Below are 9,320 nucleotides of genomic sequence, written 5' to 3' on the forward strand. Positions count from 1 at the left end.
GCTTTGGGTTCTAAGTCTATATCTTACTCAATTTATGCTAGTGTCACAATTGTTGGGGTTTGTAGTTGTGTTCTAAACTAATGCAAGCGATGGAGTAAAACAAGCAATTAAAGGGAGGGTGTAAACAAATGATTAAAAATACTAGGATATCATGGGTTCATAGGGGATTCATGGGAGTTAACCATACAAACATGTTCACAAAGTTGCAAGCAATTAATGTTGTAAAGGAACCGAGTTGGTGTATGTCTTACGGTTCTTGGAAGAGTTGGGTCCCGGAACCGAATCGATTAGATTGTACAACACCTACAAGTCGACTTACTTTCCCCCTAATCACTTCTATGCATGGTCTAACTAGACTCGAGTTGGTTTATATCTTACAAGTCAAGTTGAATAAATAAGAGATGGTTGTAAATGCAAGGATTCATAGGTTTAGCATTTCATCAAACATAACATGTGCATAGGTTGACATCACATCAAGCAAGCAATTTGAATCATAGAAACACATTAGATTAAGCATGATTAATCCCCATGTTTACTTCTCTTAATTACCCACTAATCCTAGCTAAAAGACCACTCACTCATTATCATGGAAAACATGTCATCAATGGTATCAATCATTACAACAAGTATAAACATGATAGGAGCTTAAGAATATAAACAATAAAGAGTAAAGAGTAAAGGGGTTATACCAAACTTGAGATGATCCAAATAATGAAGCAAAGAGTAAAAGAAGAGAACTTGATTGATTGATGAAGGATTGTCAATCCTCCAATGATAACCCAATAATCTTCAATTACCAAAAGTAATAAACTTGAACAATAATTAAGGAAAGATTAATGTGAAGTTTTTTGAAAGATTTAAAGGATAATCTATACTAATCCACTCCTAATCTATTCTATGAAGATTTTCTAATGTGGAAACCCCCTTTGATTATCATCAAAATGGGGTATAAATAATAGTGCCTCATTAGGTTAACTAAGGCTAAATTAGTAATTAACTATTCTAAGTTCTAAGTAGGGAAATGCAATTATTTTGGAGTGATGAGCATCTTTGCTGAAGACGCCACGGTCCGCTCGTACAAAAGGGTAGGACGCTTGGATTGTTGGCAGGGGAGGACGAGCGGCTGAGCAGTCATGACGCTCGGATTGTTGGAGCAGAGGACGAGCGTCTTGGAGCTTTGGACGCTCGTATTGTTCTTCAATGTGCTTAGCTTCTTCCTCTCGCATACTTCTTATTCTTGCAATGTTGGTCTTAGTTCTTGCCTCTCCTTCTATACTCGTTCAGCCAAATTCATCAATGTCCTTCCAAATATGCACGGGAGAGGGGGAATTCCGCCTCATTATCTTCTTTCCTACAAAACATATACAATGTAATAGAAAAAACCAAATAGGAAGGATTTGGCGGATAAAATGGCCATGAAATGCTATATTAGTATGCAAAATAGGTTCAATTAGGGAACTAAATGTGCACAATTGCGAGTCACATCAGGCAGCTTCCATTACTTTTCTTCAGGTTTAATGCAGCCTTTCTACAAGAAAAACCCCAAACCAATCAATACTTGAATCAAAATCCCCTGCACAAATAAGGATTCGACTCACAGACTTGACCTTTGACTCAAACTTGACTCAAAGATAGAAGTAGACCCAGGAAATGAGCTAAGCGGCTCAATTGTAAGGGGTCACATGGGAGAGGGGTTTAGATCTAACCAGGGCTATAACTCGACTCAGCTAACTTCTTGACTTGGACTTGACATCGACTTGGTGTGACTAACCCGTGACTGGACCAAACATGGTTCATGGGCTCAAGAAAAACGTCCTAGGTGGCCTAGGATGGACGTTTTGGATGTTTGACTTTGACCAAATGGTCAACACGCTTGACTTGGACCCGAGAGGTGACTTGGGTGACCCACTAGGATCGTGTACTTGGCACGGTTCACTTGAACACTTAATGTGACTAGACTTTACTGGAAACATATTCTATGCTCGGGAAAGGTGAGAAATCATTTCAGAATTGATTTGAAATGGATGATTTGAAAATGAGATTTTAAATGGGCAGCATGCCGGCTATAAAGAGCTCATTTTGGTCAAAAAAACCTACATCTATTTCGGCAGCATTCCGAGTTTGAAAACATGCTTGATTTGAAGACGGTTTTCGAAAAACTATTTGACAAAACAGCTTGAAATTTTCGAAAAAAACATGGAGGATGATCACATAGCACATAAGCATTCGCATATTAATCGTGCATGGACCTAGACTCTTCTAATTTTCGGTCGGTCCTCTAATCGGGTCTATGCCAATTATCCACCTTATCAAAGAAAGTCAAGCCTCCCATAAGCAGAAGTGTGAAATATGGTGAGAGTAAGTACTTAAAGATCTCGGTGTTACCATCTTGATATTTAAATCATCATAGTGGACGTCACTTCCTAACCATTGAAATCGACCCAATGGGTGAGGTGGTCGTCCTAAAGTCTCAAATGGGTGATGCATGTATGCAAACAAATCAAGTTGTTAGTCCTATTAGCTATCAAAGTTACCACCGGAGGCCGCTACTATCATGTCCCTAAACCTTGGTTCAAGGGTTTGAAAGAATGTTTAAGTGGTCATCCATTTGGGGATACCATAATGTGGGCAAGAAGTAAGGAGGTCTCTAAAACGCTCCCAAGCCTCACTCAATGTTTCTAGATCCCTTTGCTTTAAAGTTTAGATCTCATGTCTTATCCTTGCGGTCTTGGATGAAGGGTAGAATTTGTTAATTAATGCCGTGGAAAGACTAGCCCATATAGTAAATGTACCCAGTTCATGAGAATTCAACCATTTTCTCGCATTATGTTTCAAAGAGAAAGGGAAAAGCATGAGTAGTAATTGTTCTTCGGTTATGGCATTGTGCATGATTGTACCAACTTTCTTCTTAAACATGACCAAGTGGCAATGGGCATCTTCATTCTTTATCCAATGGAAGGTGTCTTGTTGGATGAAAGAGATGACATGGTGATGACGAAGCTTGACACGGCTATCGCAACCCTATCAAAGATAAAACCTAACGGTCTCAACTAAAATGTAGCAGAGGCAGTCGAGTATCGAATCCACAGGGAGGTAATGTAATTATAGCTGTCTAATTCTAGTCCTATGGTAACAATTGGGGGTTGTTTGAATTTGGTCCTAAACTACGAAGTTTGAAAGGAAGAGAATTAAAGTAAAGAGCAGTAAAGGCAATAAAAAATGATTAACTATCAAGAAGAGAGGGACATGTCGGGATTTCGGTTCACTACGGTAGTCCAATAACTCAGCTGTAAATGATTCAGACGAACTAATGTGAGACGGATGTGGAAAGGTCCTTTCGGTCCACTTTCTATCCTAAAATACCACTAACTTAACTTTCATCCTCATTAGGGTAGTCTACTGTTTATAGCAGGCCTATTTAGTCCAATCTTTCGATCTAGGATTAATTTTAGCCAGATTAAAGGGTGACATAGAAGCGTGCACTCAACTAGGTCGGATATTACAGTTAAATTGCTATAGTGACAGGGTCTCATAATCAATTCGTCTAATTCATTTACTACATCGTCATATTTCTACCGCAGATTCCCTAATCCCAACATGAGGGGGGGTTTAGCTACTCATATCAGTGATTAAACTAACAACAATTAAATTCCCAGCAGAAAACATTATAAATAAACAATAAATTACAAATAAGAAAATTAGGGCAAAGGAAATAATGCAAGAAACGAGGAATTAAAGCAACAAGAAGATTAATTATTATTAAGAAGGAGAAAGGAATTACAATCCAAGCGAATCCGGCGTAAAGAACACAAAATCCGAGTAAAAGCAATCCCGAAATAAAGTAACAGTGAAGAGGAAAAGCAACGTTCTCAAGTTTACAGTAGAGTGTTTGATAATATGAAAGATAATCCTAATTAACCTAGTAATGCGTGCTTAAATAGCAAAGAAAATAAGTTTTAGCGAAATAAAACATCACGCGGGCTAATTAAAGCCCAAACCCATCAAAACCACTCGATCGAGTGGATTAAAACCACTCGATCGACCAACTCTCAGCCAAAACAGCCCGATCGACCAAATAGTTACTCGATCGAGGACTTGGTCTTCTGCAGCATAAGGATCGAGTAATGAAACAGCTCGATCGACCAACTGGGGGTGTAGAAACCACTCGATCGAGTGGAAAACAACTCGATCGAGTGACTAGACTTCATTTCAGCTCACGTCCTCGCCCAAATGCCTCGTAATGCGTGCCACGACGCTTCCAAACACAGTATCTCACTCAGGAAAATCCCGTCTCCTCTAAATGCATGCAAAAAGGACGAAAAAGAGTACGGTTCCACTACTTCCACGTTTATTTCTACAAAAAGGACAAAACGCACCAAAGTAGCCAGTTCGGGGCAAAATACTATAAAAACAGTATAAATATGCATAGAAATATGTGCTGAAATAGGCTAAAAAGACTATATATTAGGCACGTATCAAATCTCCCCAAACCAAACCTTTACTCGCCCTCGAGTAAACTCAAAACTAAACTAATGGAACGGAAATGATAACTCAGAGCTAGCTTAACTTGTCGACTTGAACCAATTTAATGCAACAAAAACTAACGATTAAAGCTAAGCGAACAAAACGCAAACGAATTATAAGTCATTCGTAAATATAGCTGACCTATTGACCTTGCAAGACCGACAAAATTGGACTCTCACGTGGTCACTCTTCTCTCTTGAAGCAAAGGGTGAATGTTATATGTAAGAGGGGGAAGAAAAGACAGTCACTCACCTAACTGCGACCTACATAGCATGCATGCAACAAAAATGAAAGACAATTCAAGTACTAATGCACAAATTCCAACCAATAATGTCCGCCACAGCCGAGGGCTTGCAAATAATTTGGGAATAGTGAGGTTCAGGTGAGAAAAGGCAAAACATGTTATGGGCAAGTGGAGGTAAAAGCGTCAAGCTAGTTCCTAACAGGACCATAATGAAACCATCCGAATCTCAACTGACTAAAAGACTAAGTACGGGTGCCCCTCATTCGGCACAAAACTCACTAAACTCAAAACACAATCTCCTCAAAAATTATGGGATAGAACGGAGGAGTCAGACGGTCACAAACTTCCCTTTTTTAAACACCGTCTGAGATAACTAACTGAACCAAATCAACCTTTTTCGATTGTACATCTTCGAACATCTTCTCAACTCAGACAAGAGGAACACGTCTGTTTCCTCCATTTTCACATTATCTTTTCTTTTCTTTCTTACACGTTCCAGCCTAATTTTTTTTTTTTTTTTTTACTGTTCACGTTCAGCTCTTCTCTTTTTTTTTCATTTTTTCGTGTTTTTTTTTTCCTCCTTCCTCTATACTTACACCAACTCCAAAACAAGAAACACGGACCAAAATGCATCGGAAAAATATACCGCAGAAGAACATACTAACTAGCTTGACTAGGCAGGCTTAGTTTGGGATGTAGCTAATGGGTCAAAAGGCAATTTTGGCTTATGTGGAGCTAAATGGGTGAAAAGTAGTAAGAAAGGGAAATTTACAAGACCCTCCCTGCATGTGACACCAACCACAAACCCGAATATGTGCATTTGACGAGAAATTGAATGTCATAAATGTGCAAAAAAGACGAACATGCTATGCAAGGAGTACTACTCAAAATTCCTAATGAACTGGTCATGAATGTCACCAGTTATGGCTCTAAAAACTCAGAATTTTTAAGTAGTTTGCCAATTTATAGGTCAAGTCTAAACAGTCAGCTTATATTTGAACAGAAATTCGTAGATTATGCGTGTGACAAGCTAAAAACTATCAATAAAGTGCAAGGCTCAAGTAAATTGACAAGTTATAGTGCATTGTCATCATGGAAATCTACCGTTCCGACTCAACCTATATGCAAAAATAAACGTGAATATTTTTTTGAATTTTTCGAATTTTCTAATTTTTTTTTTTTTGGATTTTTCAATGAAATAAAACAATGCAATGCTGAAAAATAAACGTGAATGCAAACAACAAATGCAAATGCAGACTCAAAAGGATGCAATACCCTCCCCAAACCAAAACGGACAACGCCCTCGTTGTCCTCCAGCATACACCAGCAGATATATACAGGGGAACGGGAATATACAACCAACAGAATAAAAATAAAATCCAAAAAAAAAAAGGAGACAAAATAAAAGAGTAAGAGATACATACAATAGACGAACTTCCCCAAACCAGCCAGAAAACTGGGGAAGTGAGTAGACCATTAGCTACTCGTCGTCGTCGTCGTCTCCATCCACCTTGTACTCCGGGTCCTTCTCCTCCTCTCTCCTCTTCCGCTCCTCCTCACGAGCTCTCTCCACTGCCACCTCTGGGTCCTCGTCCTCCTCCTCGTCAGAAAACGGGTACCCCTCATCCGGTCTTTGGAAGAAGGAAGGGTGTGGCCAACCCTCCGGGATCGGTGCCGTGTCGCCGCAAGTGGTACTCATACGAGGGGTGCAAGGCAAGAGCCATGTCCCTCTCCATACGAGCCGACGCTCTCTGCAAGCTCGATCAACAAATCAGAAAGCTCGCCCCCTTGGTCCTGGACCACGGGCGCTACAAAGGGAGGGGGTGGTCTAAAAGTAGCCGGGAAGACCGGCTCAGTCTGTGTCTGGTCAGTGGGAGGTGGAGCAGGAGTAGGAGTGGTAGTAACAGTGGGAGTAGGGGTCGGATCGGGAGTAGCCGTGGAAGGTTGGGTAGTCCCTGAAGGTGGGGACCCCTCTCCAGTCTCAACTCGCCGCTTCTTGGCGGCAGGGGCATCAGGAGATGGTCGAAGTGGAAGGTGAAGTAGAGGCAAGGCAGGTAGATGGTGGCCCTTTACCACAGTAGGTAAGGGCTCAAGACGGGGGAGACTGTCGCAAGGTAAGTCAACAGACAAGGAGCCGTCAATCTTCCAAGTCTGGTAGTCTGGGGTAAGCCAATGCTGAGCGAGCATGGCAGCCAGACTCAGTGACCTCTCTTAGTAATGAGCCCAGGCATCCCCGTGACCCGTAATAAAGTGCAGACTGACTCGTAAATACCGAGTTTCTCTAATGCCGATTTATCCAAAAATCGGGAAGGCACATGTACACACTTGACCAAGTTAAAAAAATTTGTACGATGAACAGCGTTGACGAATAATACCTGTGGGTAGTCCGGGTGGGAGTCGAGGGAAGTGTCCCCTCGGACTGTAACTGTCTCAGAAGTAGGCGGAGCGGCAGCTGAAGTAGAAGCAGAAGCAGCAGCAGCAGCTGTGGAAGTGCTAGCTGTGGTGGAAGTGGAAGTGACTAGAGCTGGTGTAGCTCTGGCTAGTCTACGACCCCGGCCTCCGTCTCTGGAACGCAAGGCAGCGCCCGCTCTCGACGTGTAAGGAACCGGGCGACTACGAAGGCGGGCTGCGGCTCTTTGGTGAGTCCGCCACAGGTGTAGAAGTGGTGGCTGGTGTACACGTGGTGGCTGTTGTGGTCGCCACTGAAGAGGAACTAGCAGCAGTGCTAGCTGGGGTGGTGACCGTAGTGGAAGTGGCAGCCTGAACTGGGCCTCCAGCTGAACTAGCTGGAGCAAAAACAGTTTCCTGCTTTGCGCACTGAACTTCAAACGGCTGCCATTTCTTCGTTACTTGGGCAAACGGGGTGATTCCGGCGGCATTGGAAAGCTAAAAGGACAATCTTTCATCTCCAATCGGAATCACCTGAATATCTGTTGTAGAACTCGAGATATAGCTCTTCAAAGTAGGAACTAGCAATTTGAAGTTCTTCCTTTGCTTGCCTAGCTATCTTTCTTCTTTGCGCATCTCAAGATAGCTACATTCCCGCTCCAAATTCACTCTTCCTCCAAATGCATGCTAAAAGGACGGTAAAAGGCTTGATTTCACTACTTTCTTGTTCATTCCTGCAATTAGGACAAAACAAACCAAAGTAGCATATTCGGGGCATTTCGTAGCATAAAACCACGATAAAAGCATAGAAATACGTGCATAAAATAGGCTAAAAAGACTATATAAAATGCACGTATCAAATCTCCCCAAACCAAACCTTTACTCGTCCCCGAGTAAACTAAAATGCAACTAATGGAACGGAAAAAGATAACTCAAAGCTAGCTACAAATGCCCACTTAAGCCAATTTAATGCAAGCAAACTAGCACTTATAGCAAACAAAAAATGCAAACGAGTTATAGGATGTTTATGAAAGTAGCTGAACCGTCGACCTTGCAAGACCTTTAATAATGGACTCTCACGGGTCACTCTTCTCTCATGAAGCAAAGGGTGAACATATATATATATATATATAAGAGAGAAAGAAAAATAGTCGCTCACCTAGACTACGACCCACATAAACATGCATGCAACTAATATGATAGACAATTCTAGCTACCAAACATACATTCCAACCAAACAAGATCCTGACACAGCCGAGGGCTTACAAAAATATGGTAAAGTGAGGCAATGGGTAAAAAAAGGCAAAACATTTATGGGAATGTGGAGGTATAGGTGATCAAGCTAGTACCTAAACAAAACCATATATCGACATCCGATTCCAACTCAATTATGAATTAAGCACATGCCCTTCATTTGGCATAAAATCTCACCAAACCGAACTAGAAACACTCCTCAAATGATATAAGATAGAACATAGGAGCAGAAACCGACTAATCAACAAACAACATCTCTTTTTTCAAATTTTTCCTTTCTTTTTCTATTTTTTTTTCGGTTTCTTTCTTCACATTCTTTTTCTGAATTCTTTTTTCATTTTCCAATTCTTTTTTTTCAACTTCTTTTTCACGTTTTTTTTCATCAACCTCCTTTTCTTCATAAATTACCAACTCCGAATCAAAGGATACAAGCCAAACTTGATACAAAAGACAATATACCGCAGAACAATCTAATTAAACTAGCTTGACAAGGCATGCTAAATTTGGAATGTAGTTAAGGGTCAACAGGCAAATTTGGCTAATGTGGAGTTAAATGGGTAAAAATGAAAGAAAGGGAAATTGTAATCACCTCCCTGCATGTGACACCAACCACTAACCCGAATGTATGAAGGCAAAGAGCAATTGAATTTCATATACGTGCAAATTGATGAACATGCTATGCAAGGAGTAACTACTCACAATCCTACATGAAACTGGTCACAAATGACACCAGTTTATAAGGCTCTAAATCTTAGAAATTATAAGTAGGTTGCCAAAATTTCAGGTCAAGTCTATTCGTTCAGCTAAATTTAAACATTAACTCGTAGATATGCAAAAGACAAAGCTAAAAGAATAATAGTTTAATGCAAGGCTTAAGCAAAAAGACAATTGCAGTGCAATTTCATCATGG

At 40.8% G+C, this 9,320-nt stretch overlaps 1 non-coding gene across 1 annotated transcript; it reads left to right on the forward strand.

Annotated features, from left to right (window-relative positions):
• Positions 1-2,614: 2,614 nt before the first annotated feature.
• Positions 2,615-2,721, forward strand: LOC141636183 (small nucleolar RNA R71). Its single transcript, XR_012540813.1, has one exon. It is a non-coding gene; the product is annotated as a small nucleolar RNA R71 (small nucleolar RNA).
• The last annotated feature ends 6,599 nt before the right edge of the window (positions 2,722-9,320 follow it).

This window comes from Silene latifolia, chromosome Y (assembly GCF_048544455.1).
Source record: "Silene latifolia isolate original U9 population chromosome Y, ASM4854445v1, whole genome shotgun sequence".
In the NCBI taxonomy this organism is placed as follows: domain Eukaryota; kingdom Viridiplantae; phylum Streptophyta; class Magnoliopsida; order Caryophyllales; family Caryophyllaceae; genus Silene; species Silene latifolia.